Here is a 20,128-nt window from a genome sequence, read left to right on the forward strand (position 1 = left end):
CTCAGGAGAGTTCACGCCTACAGTGTACAGACATCACAATCTCGACTATTTGTGCAAAGAGAGAGGGACCTGTTCCAGTCCATTATCCACCGGACTCAGGAGCATGTGTGGGAGCGAGGGTTTTGACTGCATTGATTATCAGCTGAAAATGTTGGCACACTGCTCCCAAAATGGCTGACTGAGAGTTTGCATGTGTGAGGGACTTTCTCCACTTTCTTAAAATTACTGGGAAATGAAAAGTGCATTTACTGTTGTCAAGAGAACATACGGAGTAAAGAAAAACTTTTAGAAAAGGATGATTAGAAAAATGTTAAACTGCAGAACAAAAGAAACCATTCCCACATATTTTGGTGTCCTAAATAAGCAGAGGGTACAATAAACATGTGTGGAAAAACTTATCATGTTTAGGAAACACAAAAAGGCTGGAGCCTCATGGAACAACTCACAGGGAGAACAGCACTTCCAGGCTGTTGAATATACCTTTACTTGAAGAATGATGAACTGTTGCACTTGCAAGTGAATCATCTGCCTTTGTATTTATTATTTGCTGTGCTCCACATACTTTTGATTTATCTCCCCAGGTACTTCCTCACAAGAAGAGGCAGAGGAGATGAAACAACTCCTGCTAGAAAGGTTCCCTCCAAACATGTTGACATAGCCCAGATACCCCAATCGGGGTTGAGAGCCATCGCTAGGCTCTTCTGAAGCCAGCTCCTTGGATACACTATTAATTTTATGGCCAAGGGTTTGCAGCCCTTACCAGAGACATTGCGCTGGGGGAAAGAGTAATCCGTTGTTCCTACATTCATGAGGGAAGGTGAGAAATGTAAGCACCCGCTCATCGACCAGATTCAGGGCGGGGCTTATTTCATTAGATTTCTTTCAAAAGTTATTCAAGTTAAAATTTAGATCTCAGAACCAGTGGAGGCCAACAAGATACATGGAAAAGTCACAGTGCTTTTAAACTGGGATCTGTATGTGTTCCAGAATCTACCTTCATATGGAAAAAGACAAAGGGGCTGAGACTCTTGGCAAACAGCTTTCCATGTTTACAATCTGTATAGGGACCATTACATCAGTTTTGTATCCTGATATTCACATCCATTACAAATTCAACCTCAGTGCTACTATATCACGTATCTTCTTGGTATAAAAATAGGAATAAAAAAAGCTATCCCACCCATCCATCCATCTCACTCCATCGTCAAGCGTCACTGGCAGTATTTCTTTCTCTTTGATAGCAGAGCAGCTTCAAAATAAAAACCACAATGATTATGATTTCCCTATCTTTAGATTTTCACCTTGGAGAGGGAGCAGAGGTGATTTATGAGAATGATACCTGGGAGGAGTGTCTTCAGTTATGTGGAGCGAAGAGAGATGCTGGGATTGTTCTCCTTAGGACAGAGAAGGTTAAGCGGAGATTTAATAGAGTGTTCAAAAGTATGAGAGGTTTTGATCGAGAAGATCGGGAGAAATTGTTTCCACTGACAGGAGAGTCCGAAACCAGATAACACAGATTTAAGGTAACTGGCAAAAGAACCAGAGGGGTGACGAGAGTTTTTTTTACGCAACGAGTTGTATATATATATATACCTGAAGGGGCAAGAACTGCGTAGCTATGGAAAGATAGCAGGGCAGTGGGACTAATTGGATAGTTCTTTCACAGATACCATGGGCCGTAATGCCTCCTTCTGTACGGTAAGATTCTAGGATTCTAACAGTTCACCAAGGTGCACAACGTGCTATTCTCAAGAAATTAACTAAACACATTCACAGGCTCAATTGGATCCAGTCTTTTCATGCTACGTAAACAAAAGCAGTTACCTTCACAAAATGGGGATGAAAACGGAAAATTATGGTAAAACGCAGCAGGTTGATCAACATTTGAAAGAGAAACAGATCGGTTTGCATTTCAATTGTGACACTTCATCAAAATTAATGAGAGCTCACACTCAAATGTTTACCTATCTTGTTCTTTCCGATACAGATCAGCCTGCTGAGCATTTCCTGCACTATTGTTTCAGATTGCAAGCATGTGTCATTTTATCCATACCTGCATAGAATTTACGTTGCAAAGAATTAACATACACTGATTTGAACCTTTAAAAAAAATTAAAATGACCAATTATACCATATAATCTTTGACGAAGTTGGGGAAGAGGACGAGGAGGGGAAGTGTATTGTGGTAGTTGTAGGTGATTCTAGAATTAGAGGGACAGAGAGCATCCTTTGCAAGCAAGATCGAGAGTCCCACATGATATGTTGCCCACCTGGTGCCAGGATGAGGGACATCTCGAACCGGCTTGAAAGGATATTAGAGAGGGAGGGGGAGGATGCAGTCGTTATGGTCCATGTTGGGACCAACGACATAGGGAAGAGTAGGCAAGAGGTCCTGCTTGGGAAGTACCAGGAACGAGGAGCTAAATTAAAGAACAGGACCTCAAAGGTTATAATCTCTGGATTATTACCTGAGCCACTTGTAAATGGGCATAGGGATAAGCAAATTAGGGAGGTGAACACGTGGTGTGAGAAAGAGGGGTACCATTTCATGGGGCACTGGCACCAGTATTGAGACAAGAAGAAACTGTACCATTAGGACGGGCTCCACCTGAATTAAGGATTAAATCACTTCAACAATAAGCGAGGATATAACGAGAGCTAAGCAGGCAGTGGAGATTTTATGGGTAGAATTAAGAAACATGTAAGGATTTGAGACTTTAGTGGTAGCAGCTGTGAAGTGCCAGATTGTATAAATGCAGAGATCAGACAAGCATGTAGTAAGGCAGAGTGGTTTTAATGGGGAATTTTAATTTTTCATATAGATTGGAATAAGTCGACTAGCACATGTCAGAAGCGAATTTTGAGTGTGTCCAAGATAGTTTTCTGAACAATATGTCCCAGAACCAACAAGGAGTAATGAACCAGATTTGGTTAACAGCCTAATGGTGAGTAAACATTTAGCTAATAGTGATCACAACATGATCGAGTTCAACCTTGTGCTTGAAAGGGAGAAGCACGAAACAGCCACTAATATTCTAGGTTTGAGTAAGGCCAACTGCAACGAGAGGAGACAGAGATAGTCCACAGTACACTGGGCAAATCGGTTAATGGGGAAAACGACAGAAGATCAGTGGGAGGTGTCCAAAAAGTAATTTAATGTGATACAGAACCAGTTTATACCCCTGAGGGGTATGAGCTCTACTTGCTAAAAAAAAAACAGCCATGGACGACTAAAGAAGTAAGGGACAGCATAAAACTAAAAGATAAAGCATACAAAAATGCAATAAATAGCACAGATTCTGGCGAATGGGAAAGATACAAATAACAGCAAATGGTCACAAAACAGATACAGCACCTAAACGTGGCCGTTCCGGATTCTGGACTTTTCCGGACTTTCGATTTGCTTTCTGACATCACGAATCCGGAAACATCCGAGCCCAGGTTCAGGTATTTCCGGATTTCAGAACATCAGAAAGGGGAGGGGGGATTCCCGCCAAGGAGCTGTTCGGGTCATCTGGCCACGCCGAGGTCGTCGGGCAGGGCCCTGCCGAGGTGTTCGGGCCGGCCGGCCGGCCCCGGCAAGGAGGTCGTCGGGCGGGCCAGCGAAGAGGCCCCGAGGTAAGGGCAGCGGTGGTGAGACGAGCTGCAGCAAGGCAAGGCACGAGGTCAGCAGCGTCAGTGAGTCCGGATTCCGGAACATTTTATGGATTCCGGACGACCCTACCACCGATAGTCCCAGAGTCCAGATCATTCCGGAACTCCAGATTCTCGACGCTGCATCTGTAGCAAGAGCTACAAACAGGGAGTACGAAAAGAAATTTGCAACAGTTGCAACATAAAATGTTTTTACTAATAGATTAGGAAAAAGAGGATGGTCCAGACCAATGCTGGCCCCTTAAAATCTGAAAGTGGTGATATTGTCAAACATAGAAACATAGAAAATAGGTGCAGGAGTAGGCCATTTGGCCCTTCTAGCCTGCACCGCCATTCAATGAGTTCATGTCTGAACATGCAACTTCAGTACCCGATTCCTGCTTTCTCACCATACCCCTTGATCCCCCGAGTAGTAAGGACTTCATCAAACTCCCTTTTGAATATATTTAGTGAATTGGTCTCAACAACTTTTTGTGGTAGAGAATTCCACAGGTTCACCACTCTCTGGGTGAAGAAATTCCTCCTCATCTCGGTCCTAAATGGCTTACCCCTTATCCTTAGACTGTGTCCCCTGGTTCTGGACTTCCCCAACATTGGGAACATTCTTCCTGCATCTAACCTGTCTAAACCCGTCAGAATTTTAAACGTTTCTATGAGGTCCCCTCTCATTCTTCTGAACTCCAGTGAATACAAGCCCAGTTGATCCAGTCTTTCTTGATAGGTCAGTCCCGCCATCCCGGGAATCAGTCTGGTGAACCTTCGCTGCACTCCCTCAATAGCAAGAATGTCCTTCCTCAGGTTAGGAGACCAAAACTGTACACAATACTCCAGGTGTGGCCTCACCAAGGCCCTGTACAACTGTAGCAACACCTGCCTGCCCCTGTACTCAAATCCCCTCGCTATGAAGGCCAACATGCCATTTGCTTTCTTAACCGCCTGCTGTACCTGCATGCCAACCTTCAATGACTGATGTACCATGACACCCAGGTCTCTTTGCACCTCCCCTTTTCCTAATCTGTCACCATTCAGATAATAGTCTGTCTCTCTGTTTTTACCACCAAAGTGGATAACCTCACATTTATCCACATTATACTTCATCTGCCATGCATTTGCCCACTCACCTAACCTATCCAAGTCGCTCTGCAGCCTCACAGCATCCTCCTCGCAGCTCACACTGCCACCCAACTTAGTGTCATTCGCAAATTTGGAGATACTACATTTAATCCCCTCATCTAAATCATTAATGTACAGTGTAAACAGCTGGGGCCCCAGCACAGAACCTTGCGGTACCCCACTAGTCACTGCCTGCCATTCTGAAAAGTACCCATTTACTCCTACTCTTTGCTTCCTGTCTGACAACCAGTTCTCAATCCATATCAGCACACTACCCCCAATCCCATGTGCTTTAACTTTGCACATTAATCTCTTGTGTGGGACCTTGTCGAAAGCCTTCTGAAAGTCCAAATATACCACATCAACTGGTTCTCCCTTGTCCACTTTACTGGAAACATTCTCAAAAAATTCCAGAAGATTTGTCAAGCATGATTTCCCTTTCACAAATCCATGCTGACTTGGACCTATCATGTCACCTCTTTCCAAATGCGCTGCTATGACATCCTTAATAATTGATTCCATCATTTTACCCACTACCGATGTCAGGCTGACCGGTCTATAATTCCCGGTTATCTCGCTCCCTCCTTTTTTAAAAAGTGGGGTTACATTGGCTACCCTCCACTCCATAGGAACTGATCCAGAGTCAATGGAATGTTGCAAAATGACTGTCAATGCATCCACTATTTCCCTCAGTTCCTCCTCCTTACTAGACCCTCCGACCCCTTTTATATCCGGAAGGTTGTTTGTGTCCACCTCAGTGAATACCGAACCAAAGTACCATTTCTTTGTTCCCCGTTATGACTTCCCCTGATTCTGACTGCAGGGGATCTACATTTGTCTTTACTAACCTTTTTCTCTTTACATATCTATAGAAACTTTTGCAATCCGTCTTAATGTTCCCTGCAAGCTTCTTCTCGTACTCCATTTTCCCTGCCCTAATCAAACCCTTTGTCCTCCTCTGCTGAGTTCTAAATTTCTCCCAGTCCCCGGGTTCGCTGCTATTTCTGGCCAATTTGTATGCCACTTCCTTGGCTTTAATACTATCCCTGATTTCCCTTGATAGCCACGGTTGAGCCACCTTCCCTTTTTTATTTTTACGCCAGACAGGAATGTACAATTGTTGTAATTCATCCATGCGGTCTCTAAATATCTGCCATTGCCCATCCACAGTCAACCCCTTAAGTATCATTCGCCAATCTATCCTAGCCAATTCACTCCTTATACCTTCAAAGTTACCCTTCTTTAAGTTCTGGACCATGGTCTCTGAATTAACTGTTTCATTCTCCATCCTAATGCAGAATTCCACCATATTATGGTCACTCTTCCCCAAGGGGCCTCACACAATGAGATTGCTAATTAATCCTCTCTCATTACACAACACCCAGTCTAAGATGGCCTCCCCCCTATTTGGTTCCTCGACATATTGGTCTAAAAAACCATCCCTTATGCACTCCAGGAAATCCTCCTCTACCGTATTGCTTCCAGTTTGGTTAACCCAATCTATGTGCATATTAAAGTCACCCATTATAACTGCTGCACCTTTATTGCACGCACCCCTAATTTCATGTTTGATGCCCTCCCCAACATCACTACTACTGCTTGGAGGTCTGTACACAATTCCCACTAACGTTTTTTGCCCTTTGGTATTCTGCAGCTCGACCCATATAGATTCCACATCATCCAAGCTAATGTATCCGAACTATTGCCTTAATTTCCTCCTTAACCAGCAATGCTACCCCACCTCCTTTTCCTTTTATTCTATCTTTCCTGAATGTTGAATACCCCTGAATGTTGAGTTCCCAGCCCTCATCATCCTGGAGCCACGTCTCCGTAATCCCAATCACATCATATTTGTTAACATCTATTTGCACAGTTAATTAATTCACCTTATTGCGGATACTCCTTGCATTAAGACACAAAGCCTTCAGGCTTGTTTTTTTAACACCCTTTGTCCTTTTAGAATTTTGCTGTACAATGGCCCTTTTTGTTCTTTGCCTTGGGTTTCTCTGCCCTCCACTTTTCCTCATCTCCTTTCTGTCTTTTGCTTTTGCCTCCTTTTTGTTTCCCTCTGTCTCCCTGCATTGGTTCCCATCCCCCTGCCATATTCGTTTAAATCCTCCCCAACAGCACTAGCAAACACTCCCCCTAGGACATTGGTTCCGGTCCTGCCCAGGTGCAGACCGTCCGGTTTGTACTGGTCCCACCTCCCCCAGAACCGGTTCCAATGCCCCAGGAATTTGAATCCCTCCCTGCTGCACCACTGCTCAAGCCACGTATTCATCTGCGCTATCCTGCGATTCCTACTCTGACTAGCACGTGGCACTGGTAGCAATCCCGAGATTACTACTTTTGAGGTCCTACTTTTTAATTTAGCTCCTAGCTCCTTAAATTCGTTTCGTAGGACCTCATCCCTTTTTTTAACCTATGTCGTTGGTACCAATGTGCACCACGACAACTGGCTGATCTCCCTCCCTTTTTAGAATGTCCTGCACCTGCTCCGAGACATCCTTGACCCTTGCACCAGGGAGGCAACATACCATCCTGGAGTCTCGGTTGCGGCCGCAGAAACGCCTATCTATTCCCCTTACAATTGAATCCCCTATCACTATCGCTCTCCCACTCTTTTTCCTGCCCTCCTGTGCAACAGAGCCAGCCACGGTGACATGAACTTGGCTGCTGCTGCCCTCCCCTGATGAGTCATCCCCCTCAACAGTACCCAAAGCAGTGTATCTGTTTTGCAGGGAGATGACCACAGGGGACTCCTGCACTACCTTCCTTGCACTGCTCTTCCTGTTGGTCTTCCATTCCCTATCTGGCTGTGGACCCTTTCCCTGCGGTACGACCAACTCGCTACACGTGATACTCACGTCATTCTCAGCATCGTGGATGCTCCAGGGTGAATCCACCCTCAGCTCCAACTCCGCAACGCGGACCGACAGGAGCTGGAGGCGGATACACTTCCCACACACGTAGGATAATAAGGAAATGGCAGACATGTTGAATAATTACTTTGCGTCAGTATTTATAGTATTTACAACAAGCCGGAAATCCCAAAGAAATTAATATTGATTCAGGGTCAGGGACTCAATAAAATTAATGTCAATACAATAACAGGAATGAAGAAAATAACGGCACTAAAGGGTGTCAAACCCCCAGGGCCAGATCGTTTCCATCCCAGGGCTTTATAGGAAGTAGGTGAGCACATTGCAGATGCCCTAACTATAATTTATCAAAGTTCTCTCGATTCTGGAACCGTTCCTTCAGATTGGAAAATTGCACATGTCACTCCGCTATTTAAGAAAGGTGAGAGAGGGAAGCCAGGGAATTATAGACCAATTAGCCTAATGTCTGTTGTTGGGAAATTACTAGAGACTATAATTAGGGATAGGGTGACTGAACACCTTTTTTCAGCTGAATAGAGAGAGCCAGCATGGATTTTTGAAAGGTAGGTCATGCCTGAAAAATCTGATTGAAATTTTTGAGGAGGTGACTAAAGTAGTGGACGGGAATGTATATGGATATAATTTATGTGGACTTCCAGAAGGCATTTGATAAAATTCCTCATAAGAGACCGTTATCCAAGGTGGAAACCCATGGAAGTGAAGGCAAATTATTGACCTGGCTAGAAAATTTGCTGAGCGGCAGGAGACAGAGAGTAGGGATAATGGATAGGTACTCAAATTGGCAGGTATGTGACTAGCGGTGTTCCACAGGGACCTGTGTTAGGGCTTCAACTATTCACCGTATTTATTAACAACTTAGATGACAGCATAGAAAGCAACATATCCACATTTTCCAATGACACAAAGATAGACAGCATTGTAGACAGTGTAGATGAAAGCATAACATGACAGAAGGATATTGATAAGATTCAGTGAATGGCCAAATCCTTGGTGAATGAATTTCAATGTAGACAAATATGAGGCCATCCACTTTGGACCTAAAAAGGACAGAATAGGGTACTCTCTAAATGGTGAAAAGCTAAAAACAGTCGATGTCCAAAGAGACTTGCCCTCAGCCCCGTTTGGGGCGGATAATTCGAAATAAATGATGATTTACCTCCAGTACAGATGGGGTGGGGATTGGAAGGAACTTTGGTCGTTTTATGTTCAAAAATAAACGGGGCAGTGTTTGGGGCAGCAGAGGGGCGGGAGAGAGTCGGGAGTGCGGCGGATGGAGGGCGGTGTCATTTAGCGCCACGCTGATGCATAGCAACGTCCCTCCCATTCACTTAAAGGAGAGGGACACTGCGAGGCCTCCTTGGCACGCACTGGGCCATCAGAGAAGCCTTCGGCCAGGTCAACAGCCCAGCACCCAAGAGGGGGTGCCAGGCTGCTTGTTGGTCGCCCGGCCAAACCAGCGGCCGCCATCGTCAGGCCAACAGCAGAGTCGGCCGACAATTAAACCAAAATGGCCCAGCCACCGCCGCGCCAAGAGGTGGGGGGCACCGACCAGCGGCGGCTGCACTCCCGCGGGGCAATTTCCCCCACTGGGCGGAAAAGGGATCGGCGAGCGGCCGACAACAGGTCTGAGCGCCGGGTGGAAACACAGGGCGCAGCGGAAACCCGTTTCTGACACCCCCAATCTGGGAGCAATTCCGGATGGGTCACACCATCTGCCTGCCCCCAGTCAGAAAGGCCTTCCCGCCCCTTACTGCCGAGGCGGTACCGGGCCTTATAAAAAAAGGGACAATTTCAGCCCTTGGAGTCCAGGTACATAGAGTGAAATGTCATGAAGAGGTACAGAAAATAATCAAAAAGGCTAATGGAATGGTGGCCTTTATATCTAGAGGACTAGAATACATGGGGGTAGAAGTTATGTTGCAGCTGTACAAAACCCTGGTTAGACCACACCTGCAATTTACCAGAATGATGCCCGGACTCCAAGGGTTAAATTACGAGGAGAGATTACACAAATCAGGGTTATATTCCTTGGAATTTACAAAGTTAAGGAGTGATTTGATTGAAGTTTTCAAGATATTAAGGGGAACAGATAGGGTAGATCGAGAGAAACTATTTCCGCTGGTTGGAGAGTATGGGGCTGGGGGGCAGAGTTAAAAATTAGAGCCAGACCTTTCAGAAGTGAAGTCAGGAAACACTTCTACACACAAAGGATGGTAGAAGTTTAGAACTCACTTCTGCAAATGGCAATTGATGCTAGATCAATTGTTAATTTTAAATCTGAGATTGATAGATTTTTGTTAGCCAAAGGTATTAAGGGTTATGGGCCAAAGGTGGGTATATGGAGTTAGGTCACAGATCAGCCATGATCTCATGAATGGTGGAACAGGCTCGAGGGGTTAAATGGCTGTTCCTATGTTCCTACATTATGCCCCATTTTTAGGGTTTTTTTCTACATGTACCAGACGGTGTCAGCCGTGGCTCAGTAGGTAGCACTCTCGCCTCCGAATCCTGAGGGAGTGCTTCACTGTCGGAAGTGCTGTCTTTCATATGAGACATTAAACCGAGGCTTCATCTGCCCTGTCACATGTCACTATATTGAAGAAGAGCAGGGGAGTTATCCCCAGTGTCCTGGCTAATATTTATCCCTCAATCGACATCACTACAACAAATTATTTGGTCATTCTTACATTGCTGTTTATGGGAGGTTGCTGGGCGCAAATTGGCTGTCGCATTTCCTACATTACAACAGTGACTGCACTTCAAAAGTACTTCATTGGCTGTAAAGCACTTTGGGATGTCCTGAAGTCATGAATAGCGCTATATAAATACACGTATTTCCTTTTAAAAGAGGAAGGAAAATACTGTGGCGGATTTCAGTGCAAGTTAGGAACTCAAATAAAGCCTGAATATTGAGAGAAGTGCTCAGTGACGATCATTAACTTTTACTGTGATAATTAAAGAGACATCAATCCACACTGTCTATTCTTACTCGAAACATTCACTCTGAGCCACAGTAGTAAACTGCTGGCATTAATAGCTGATAATTTACAGTCATAGAACGGCATTTTATAGCTGAAATAAATACAAGTCACCATTTTACTGCAGCTTCAAATTTACATAATCTGCATCACAGCCAACAGTTTTGCCGAGATTAATAAAAACTCCCAAGAAGTCAGTGTGATTACATTAAACGAATCCCCAATTTCCTGTCCATTGATTTTTGAAATTATAGTTAAGGAGGAAGCCACACGTATAAGTAGAGTAACTAGATTCACAGGGATGGGTGACCCAGCCTGTGAAACATCTAACTGTGGTAAATAACAAGATCGATCCTCGGAGAAAATTAGCACGTTATCTTATATCTGGTAAGATATATAAATGAGATATGGTCCGTTATAGTTCAGCCACTTGTACTGGATTTGCACAAATACTGTCACTTTTACAAATTGCATGTTTGTCCCTTGTACTTTTTATTTTGCATTCCAGTGGTTGAGCAACATGTGGTACATCAACAAAGCACATGGAATGGCTTCCTTATAGAGAACCCCACAATACAACCTGGAGGATCAAACATTCCCCGCAAACAATGGACAACCATCAACCGCCTCAGAACCGATAGATGCTGCCACCTTTTCCATGGGTGGAAGATTAAAGCATCCCCTGTGACTGTGGAGCTCCTAATCAGACCCTGGAGTACATCACTGAGCACTGCCCTCAGAGGGAATTTGCAGGCAGCCTACAAGATAGCCATGCTGTTACACCGGAAGCTTTGGCCTGGATATTTGACTTGGATATTGACGTTTGATTTGCTTTGCTACTACCATACAAAAGAAGGAGGATGTCTTACTACAGTTATACAGGGCCTTGGTGAGACCACACCTGAAGCATGGTGTGCAGTTTTGGTCTCCTTACCCAAGGAAGGATGTACTTGCCATAGAGGGAGTGCAACGAAGGTTCCCCAGACTGATTCCTGAGATGGCAGGACTGTCGTATGAGGAGAGATTGGGTCGACTAGGCCTGTATTCACTAGAGTTTAGAAAGATGAGAGGGGATCTCATTGCAACGTATAAAATTCTGACTGGGTTGGATAGGCTGGATGCGGGGAGGGTGTTTCCCCTGGCTGGGAAGTCTAGATCAAGGGTCACAGTCTCAGGATACGGGGTAGGAAATTTAGGACCGCGATGAGGAGAAATTTTTTCACTCAGAGAGTGGTGAACCTGTGGAATTCTCTACCACAGAAGGCTGTGGAGGCCAAGTCACTGAATATAGTTAGGAGGGAGATAGCTAGATTTCTAGACACAAAAGACATCAAGGGATATGGGGAAAAAGCAGGAAAATGGTATTGAGATAGAGGATCAGCCATGATCATATTGAATGGTGGTGCAGACTCGAAGGGCCGAATGGCCTACTACTGCTCCTATCTTCTATGCTTCTAAACTAGCAAGGACATCGGCAGAAAGTCAATTCTAATAATTGCAAAAATATCACTTGTAATGTAAATTCTCTTTTAACGTGCAAAGGGTATAATCTTTCACTTGCGACACTGATGTGCAATCTGGACTCTGATGTATTGAGCCAAATCCTGGGTGCCAATTAAGCTAAAAAGTTCAATTATGGTACAACACACAGGTGACTGTTGCTCATAATTGGTTCAGAATGAGTAGTTGATTTGCCAGAGTTGTCACTATGACAAAGTCCACGTTTGTCTCTACTTCCAGTATTTTGTTATAATTCTAAGTATAAATACATTGGATAGTTCCTACACCTGTGATCACATAAGAGAACTCCAACAACAGTCAGTATAAGCCCTACATCTTCTGAATGAATGTCATCATTATAGGCAGTCCCTCGAAATCGAGGAAGACTTGCTTCCACTCTAAAAATGAGTACAGTCCAATATGAGAATTACAGTCTCTGTCACAGGTGGGACAGACAGTGGTTGATGGAAGGGATGGGAGGGACTGGTTTGCCGCACACTCCGTCTGCTGTCTACGTTTGGTTTGTGCATCTCTCGGTGACAAGACTCAAGGTGCTCAGCGTCCACCTGGATGCGCATCCTCCACTTAGGGCGGACTTGGGCCAGGGACTCCCAGGTACTGGTGGGGATGTTGCACTTTATCAAGGAGGCTTTGAGGGTGGGTGTCCTTGAAGTGTTTCCTCTGCCCATCTGGGGCTCGCTTGCCGTGTAGGAGTTCTGAGTAGAGCGCTTGCTTTGGGAGTCTCGTGTCGGGCATGCAGACGATGTGGTCCGCCCAACGGAGCTGGTTGAGTGTGGTCAATGCTTCGATGCTGGGGATGTTGTAGCACCAGCGCTGCCTCCGCAAGATCCTGCAAATCCACTGGGAGGATAGACGCAACAACGTCAGTGTTCTTGATCAGGCCAACAACCCCAGCAGCGAAGCACTGACCACACGGATGAATGTGGAAGTCTGAAGAATACACTCATAAAATAATAGCATTCTTTCTGCACAGCAGGAGGCCATTTGGCCCATCAGAAAGGAAGACTGTGCTCAACAAACCTACTGTAGTTCTGTGAGGTGGTGACAGATATGGTGGTTGGGGGAAAGGCAGTAGATGTGATGTAAGTGGACTTTCACAAAACCTTTGGCAAGATGCCACACATGAAAACTATCGGAGAACTTAGGGGTATGGAATTAGGGCAAGGGCAGTCATTTGGATTAAAAACTGGTTAGAATTGAAGAAACAAGAGAGTAGGCGTCAAAGGCAGTTTGTCAGGATGGATTGAAATGAGTTCTGTTCTGGGACCACTTCTATCCACTGTGTATTTCAACGACTTGGATGTAGGACTAGAGGAAGTGATGTCCAAATTTGCAGATAATACTAAAATAGGAGACACAGTAAATAATTTTGAAGATCAAAGTAAGCTGCAATGGGGATATTGATCCGGTGTGGAAAGGGTAAAAAAATTACTGTGTGTGAGCCGATGCATTTGGATTTAAAAAAATTATAATTATAATTTGAACGAGGGGCAGATAGGTGATGTTGAACATCAGAGGGAATTGTGAATTCAGTATCGCAAGTAGATAAGCCCATTAAAAGCTGATGGAAAAGGGTTGGGTTTTCGGCTCATTGCTGCTTTTGTTTTCGCCCCAGAGGGACAGCAATTGCTACGGTAAGCTCTTCCAGCACCCCGCCGGGATATCCGGTGCCGGTTTCGACGGGGCACGGAGCATTAACACCTGGAAGAGGTGAGCCGGTGTCCAACGGCCCTGGTTGCGAAACCGGCTCGATTTTTGGCTGCCGCCCAGCCTGTAACACTTCATATTGTCCCCTGCTGGGACTGCCTGTGAAAGCGGGCGGTCCGAGCTGTAGAGGCTGCAGTGAGGTAAGTAATGTCCACCTCAAGTATTGCGAGTTATGTTGTGGTGGCGCAAGTTATTCATTGGGAATGTTTTGGGGTTTTTGTTTCAGGTTTTCTTTCTCCTCAGAGTGCTCGCGGGCCAGCTGTTTTGCTCAGGATTTTTGCATGCTCAGCTGGCCGAGTGCCCCAAGACAGTGCCTCCCATAGTGCTCCGCCCACACTCAGGGCCCAGCTGCCCAATTTTGCTGACTGAGGAGCAAACGGTTCCCGGGCGCAAACTTTACCGCCCCGCCACCATTACCGCCCTGAAATGAGCAGAACCGAAAATTCAGTCCTATAGAATATAAAGGTGGAGATTAAATGGTGAATCTATATAAAACCTTAGTAAGACCACAGATGGAGTACTGTGCAGAGTTTTGGGTTCCATTCAATAGGAAAGATGTTCAGGCAATATAGAAGGTACAGCACAGATCCACAAGGATGCTGCCTGGTACGAGGAAAAACAAATTTGACGAAAAACTTGAAAAATTGGGCTTCTCTTTGTTACAAGAGATTACAGGGTTATTTGATAAAGGGGCTTAAAGTAATGAAGGGATGGAACACGGTAGACAGAAGACGACTATCCTTGGTAGTGGGATGTCTTCTACCTGTGTCTTTTTGTTAAAAAAGACACAGGTAGAAGACATTCCTTCACTATTGTTGGGTCGAGATCCAAGAACATTACCTTTGGGAGTACCTTCACTACACAGACTGCAGCAGTTCAAGAAGGTGGTCCACCAGCTTCTACTCAAAGGCAACTAGGGATTGGCAATAATGCCAGTCTAGCCATATAAAAACAAGTTTATACGTAAAAGATTTAGGACAGAGAGTTGTAAAAAAAATGTTGGTTTTAAAAAAAAAAGCTGATTAAAGCAAAGACCATGTCAAGATGTAAGAATAGGTTGCATGCGTGGTTGAAGGAAATGGGTATAAAGTGATATGGGAACACAGCGGATGTGTGACATGAGGACTACTGCTCATCTGGAGGGGAAACACGAACATGGGCTGGTTGGACCAAATGGCATGATTCCATGTTGCAATTTCAATGTGATTCTACGTAATTTCCCTGCTCTTTCCCTGTAAAGAAAGAGCTGAATTTCTGTCGAGCTTTTCACGTTGTTAGGATATCCCCAAATAACTTCACAACCAATGAAGTATTTTGAAGTGTAGTCCTGTTAGAAATGCGGCAGCCAATTTATGTGCAGCAAGGCAGCACAAAAAGCACTGTGATAATGATCACATAATCTGTTTGTGATGTTCATCAAAAGGATAAATATTGGCCAGGACTCCTCCTGTTCTTACATAGAAAATAGGTGCAGAGTAGGCCATTCGGCCCTTCGAGCCTCACCACCATTCAATATGACCATTGCTGATCATGCTACTTCAGTACCCCATTCCTGCTTTCTCTCCATACCCCTTGATCCCTTTAGCCGTAAGGGCCACATCTAATTCCCTTTTGAATATATCTAATGAACTGGCATCAACAACCTTCTGTGGTAGAGAATTCCAAATGCTCACAACTCTGAGTGAAGAAGTTTCTCCTCACCTCGGTCCTAAATGGCTTACTCCTTATCCTTAGATTGTGAGCCTTGGTTCTGGACTTCCCCAATATCGGGAACATTCTTCCTGCATTTAACCTGTCTAATCCGGTCAGAATTTTATATGTTTCTATGAGATCCCTTCTCATTCTTCTAAATTCCAGTGAATATAAGCCTAGTCGATCCAGTCTTTCTTCATATGTCAGTCCTGCCATCCCGTGAATCAGTCTGGTGAACCTTCGCTGTACTTCCTCAATAGCAAGAATGTCCTTCCTCAGATTAGGAGACCAAAACTGTACACAATATTCAAGATGTGGCCTCACCAAGGCCCTATACAACTGCAGTAAGACCTCACTGCTCCTATACTCAAATCCTCTCGCTGTGAAGGCCAACATGCCATTTGCCTTCTTTACCACCTGCTGTACCTGTATGCCAACTTTCAATGACTGATGTACCATGACACCCAGGTCTCGTTGCACCTCCCCTTTTCCTAATCTGTCACCATTCAGATAATAATCTGCCTTTCCACCTCACATTTATCTGCATTATACTGCATCTGCTTGTATTTGCCCACTCACCTAACCTGTCCAAGTCACCCTGCAGCCTCTTAGCATCCTCCTCACAGCTCACACTGCCACCCAGCTTACTGTCACCTGCAAACTTGGAGATATTACATTCAATTCCTTCGTCTAAATCATTAATGTATATTGTAAATAGCTGGGGTCCCAGCACTGAATCTTGCAGTACCCCACTTGTCACTGCCTGCCATTCTGAAAAGGACCCGTTTATTCCTACTCTTTGCTTCCTGTCTGTCAACCAGCTCTCTATCCACGTCAGTATATTATCCCCAATACCATGTGCTTTAATTTTGCACACTAATCTCTTGTGTGGAACCTTGTCAAAAGCCTTTTGAAAGTCTAAATACACCACATCCACTGGCTCCCCCTTGTCCACTCTACTAGTTACATCCTCAAAAAATTCTAGAAGATTTGTCAAGCAGATTTCCCTTTCATAAATCCATGCTGACTTGGACCAATCCTGTCACTGCTTTCCAAATTCGGTGCTATTACATCTTTAATAATTGATTCCAACATTTCTTCCACCATCGATGTCAGGCTGACCGGTCTATAATTACCCATTTTCTCTCTCCCTCCTTTTTTAAAAAGTGTGGTTACATTAGCTACCCTCCAGTCCATAGGAACTGATCCAGAGTGTACAGAATGTTGGAAAATGACCACCAATGCATCCACTATTTCTAGGGCCACTTCCTTAAATACTCTGGGATGCAGACTATCAGGCCCTGGGAATTTATCGGCCTTAAATCCCATCAATTTTCCTCACACAATTTGTTAATAAGGATTTCATTTAGTTTCTCCTTCTCGTTAGACCCTCGGTCCCCTAGTATTTCCGGAAGGTTATTTGTGTCTTCCTTTGTGAAGACAGAACCAAAGTATTTGTTCAATTGGTCTGTCATTTCTTTGTTCTCCATTTTAAATTCGCCCGATTCTGACTGTAAGGGACCTACGTTTGTCTTCACTAATCTTTTTCTCTTCACGTATCTGTAGAAGCTTTTGCAGGCAGTTTTTATGTTCCCTGCAAGCTTGCTCTCATATTCTATTTTCCCCCTCCTAATTAAATCCTTTGTCCTCCTCTGCTGAATTCTAAATTTCTCCCAGTCCTCAGGTTTGCTGCTTTTTTTGGCCACTCTATATGCCTCTTCCTTGGATTTAACACCATCCCTAATTTCCCTTGTAAGCCACAGTTGAGCCACCTTCCCCGTTTTATTTTTATGCCAGACAGGGATGTACAATTGTTGAAGTTCATCCATGTGATCTTTAAATGTCTGCTATTGCCTATCCACCGTCAACCCTTTAAGTATCATTCGCCAATTCACGTCTCATACCATCGAAGTTACCTTTCTTTAAGTTCAGGACTCTAGTCTCTGAATTAGCTGTGTCACTCTCCATCTTAATGAAGAATTCTACCATATTATGGTCACTCTTCTCCAAGGGGCCTCGCACAACAAGAGTGCTAATTAATCCTCTCTCATTACACAACACCCAGTCTAGGATGGCCAGCTCTCTAGTTGGTTCCTTGACATATTGGTCTAGAAAACCATCCCTTATGCACTCCAGCAAATCCTCCTCCACCGTGTTGCTACCAGTTTGTTTAGCCCAATCTATATGTAGATTAAAGTCACCCATGATAACTGCTGTACCTTTATTGCACTCATCCCTAATTTCCTGTTTGATGCCATCCCCAACCTCACTATGGTTGTTTGGCGGTCTGTACACAACTCCCACTAGCGTTTTCTGCCCTTTGGTGTTTCGCAGCTCTACCCATACAGATTCCACATCATCCAAGCTAATGTCCTTCCTTACTATTGCTCTTTATTAATCTCCTCTTTAACCAGCAACCCCACTTCGAACAGTGCCACAGGATTTTTACAGAACAGACGGGGCTTCGGTTTAACGTCTCATCTGAAAGACGAATGTACTCTAATACTTGGTGTTCTAGTATTTTTCTTCTCCAACTGTTTATCCTATTCCCTCTTAAATATCACGATTAACAACCAAATGTGTTAATAACCCTTTGCATGAAACAAAATGCTTCCAAATGACCATTTTATGTTTCTAGCCATAATCCTAAATTTATACTGCCTTGTCACCAATTCACCCACTGGGAAAATAATCTTTCACTTATCATCTCAATCTATTGTAATACTTTGTACACTTGGATTAGATTCATTTATTAATGGTGCTGCTGTAGTGAATACAGCCCCAGGTTTTCAACCTAGTGAAAATATGGTTCCGATATCCTTTCCACCTTGAGGTGCACAAAACAGCACATAGTACTTTAATTGTAGCCTAACCACTGTCCTCTATAGATTTATCATCTTCCCTTGTTTTTTGTATTCAATGTCACCATATACAAAACTCCGAATCCAATTTGTCCTGTTTATGGAGGCACTAACTAATTGTTTTAACAGAATTGAATTATAACAGCCCTTGGGGAATCAAGCATATTGCACATTATCACAAGGTGTATCTCTTAGTGAATAGTCCACAATGTAGAATGAAATGGATAATGAAAGCTAGAAACAAAATGTCAGGTGCCAGAGTCCAATAGACTCGTACAGTTTACTTAATTACATCACAGACCAATGAGGACAAAGACAGAGAAGTGGAATATAAATCTACCATAGCCCAGCAATTATTATAGCCATAAAATGAAAGATCCCCGTAACGAAGATAGTAACTGGAACTATGATAATATGATGAAAAGTAAAGGGCTGGATTTTCGGCTTTGCTGATTTCGAGTCAATAATGGCGACGGGGCGGTAAAGTTTGCGCCCGGGAACAGTCTGCGCCTCATTCAGCAAAATTGGGCAGCTGGGCCCTGAGTGTGGGGCGGAGCGCTAAGGGAGGCGTTCCACACCTCTCTTAGGGCGCTAGGCCGACTGAGCATGCGAAAATCTCGAACTAAACAGCCAACCTCGGAGTGCTCTGAGAGAGGCCTGGGAGAAAAAAGAAAACCTGAAAAAAAACCACCAAAAACATTCCCAATAAATAACTCACGTTACAACATAAATCACAAAAAAAACAATCACGTTTACCTGAGGACGGCATTACTTACCTCACTGCAGATGCTACAGCTAGGATCGCCCGCTTTCACAGGAGGTCCCAGCACGGCACGCTGCGGATCGTTCGGGAGCTGTGCACCGCCGAAACCAGCCCCGAAAACCCGGTAAGCTCTTACGGGCGGGGAAGCTGTCCGCCCGCCTGGAAGAGCTTACCGCCGCCATTGCTGCCCCTCCGGGGCGAAAACAAACTCAGCAACAAGTGGAAAATCCAGCCCAAAATCTGGAAATCTGATATCAAAACTGAAAATGCAGTGGCATAGTCAGTATTTGAAAGAGAAAGTCAGAGACAGAGTACTCTGCGATAAGTGGTTCAACTCCTCACTCTTCAAAGCCTCTCCACCATCTTCCATTCGTGTAACTGCAGCAATACTCAAGAAGCTCGATTCAGGTTGAACCTCCTTTATCCAGCACTCCCTTATCTAGCACCACCCCTCGTCAGGCACCATTCCCGGCCGCTCCGACATGAACAAATTGAAGTCCTTCCTCGCTGCCGGCTCTCGCAATCGCTGGCCTGACCCCCGCGATCCTTCCCCCACCCCAAACGATCTCTCTGCCGCACTCTCAGACCAGCCCCGATATCCCCTTGTTCAGTACCTGTACCATCCAATTTAACGTGACCTGCCCTCATCCGGCAAAATCCCTTATCCGGTGCCAGATAATAGAGGTTCAACTTGCATCATTCAGGATAGAGTTCGCTTGATCAGTCTCCCTGCCATTGGGCTCAATAGCCCCCCTCTGCCTCCAATGCATTGTGGCTGCAGTGAATCAAGATAAAATCTGATCACAGTGTGTGTACATAATAATAGTTTTCAATGGTGGCAGGGAGGAACTTAACTTACAACTGTCTACAGATCCTGGGCATGGAACAAAATGCTGAGGGTTGCCAACTTCACCATTCTGATCTTAAAAGGTAAGC

The 20,128-nt window shown here is 44.6% G+C and overlaps 1 protein-coding gene across 4 annotated transcripts in view; it reads right to left on the bottom strand.

The window, feature by feature from the left end:
* Positions 1-20,128, bottom strand: part of LOC139226519 (serine/arginine repetitive matrix protein 3-like) — a 1,009,807-nt gene that overhangs the window by 739,108 nt on the left and 250,571 nt on the right. The gene's annotated exons all lie outside the window — the stretch shown is intronic.

This window comes from Pristiophorus japonicus, chromosome 16, assembly GCF_044704955.1.
Source record: "Pristiophorus japonicus isolate sPriJap1 chromosome 16, sPriJap1.hap1, whole genome shotgun sequence".
NCBI classification, from domain to species: Eukaryota; Metazoa; Chordata; class Chondrichthyes; family Pristiophoridae; genus Pristiophorus; species Pristiophorus japonicus.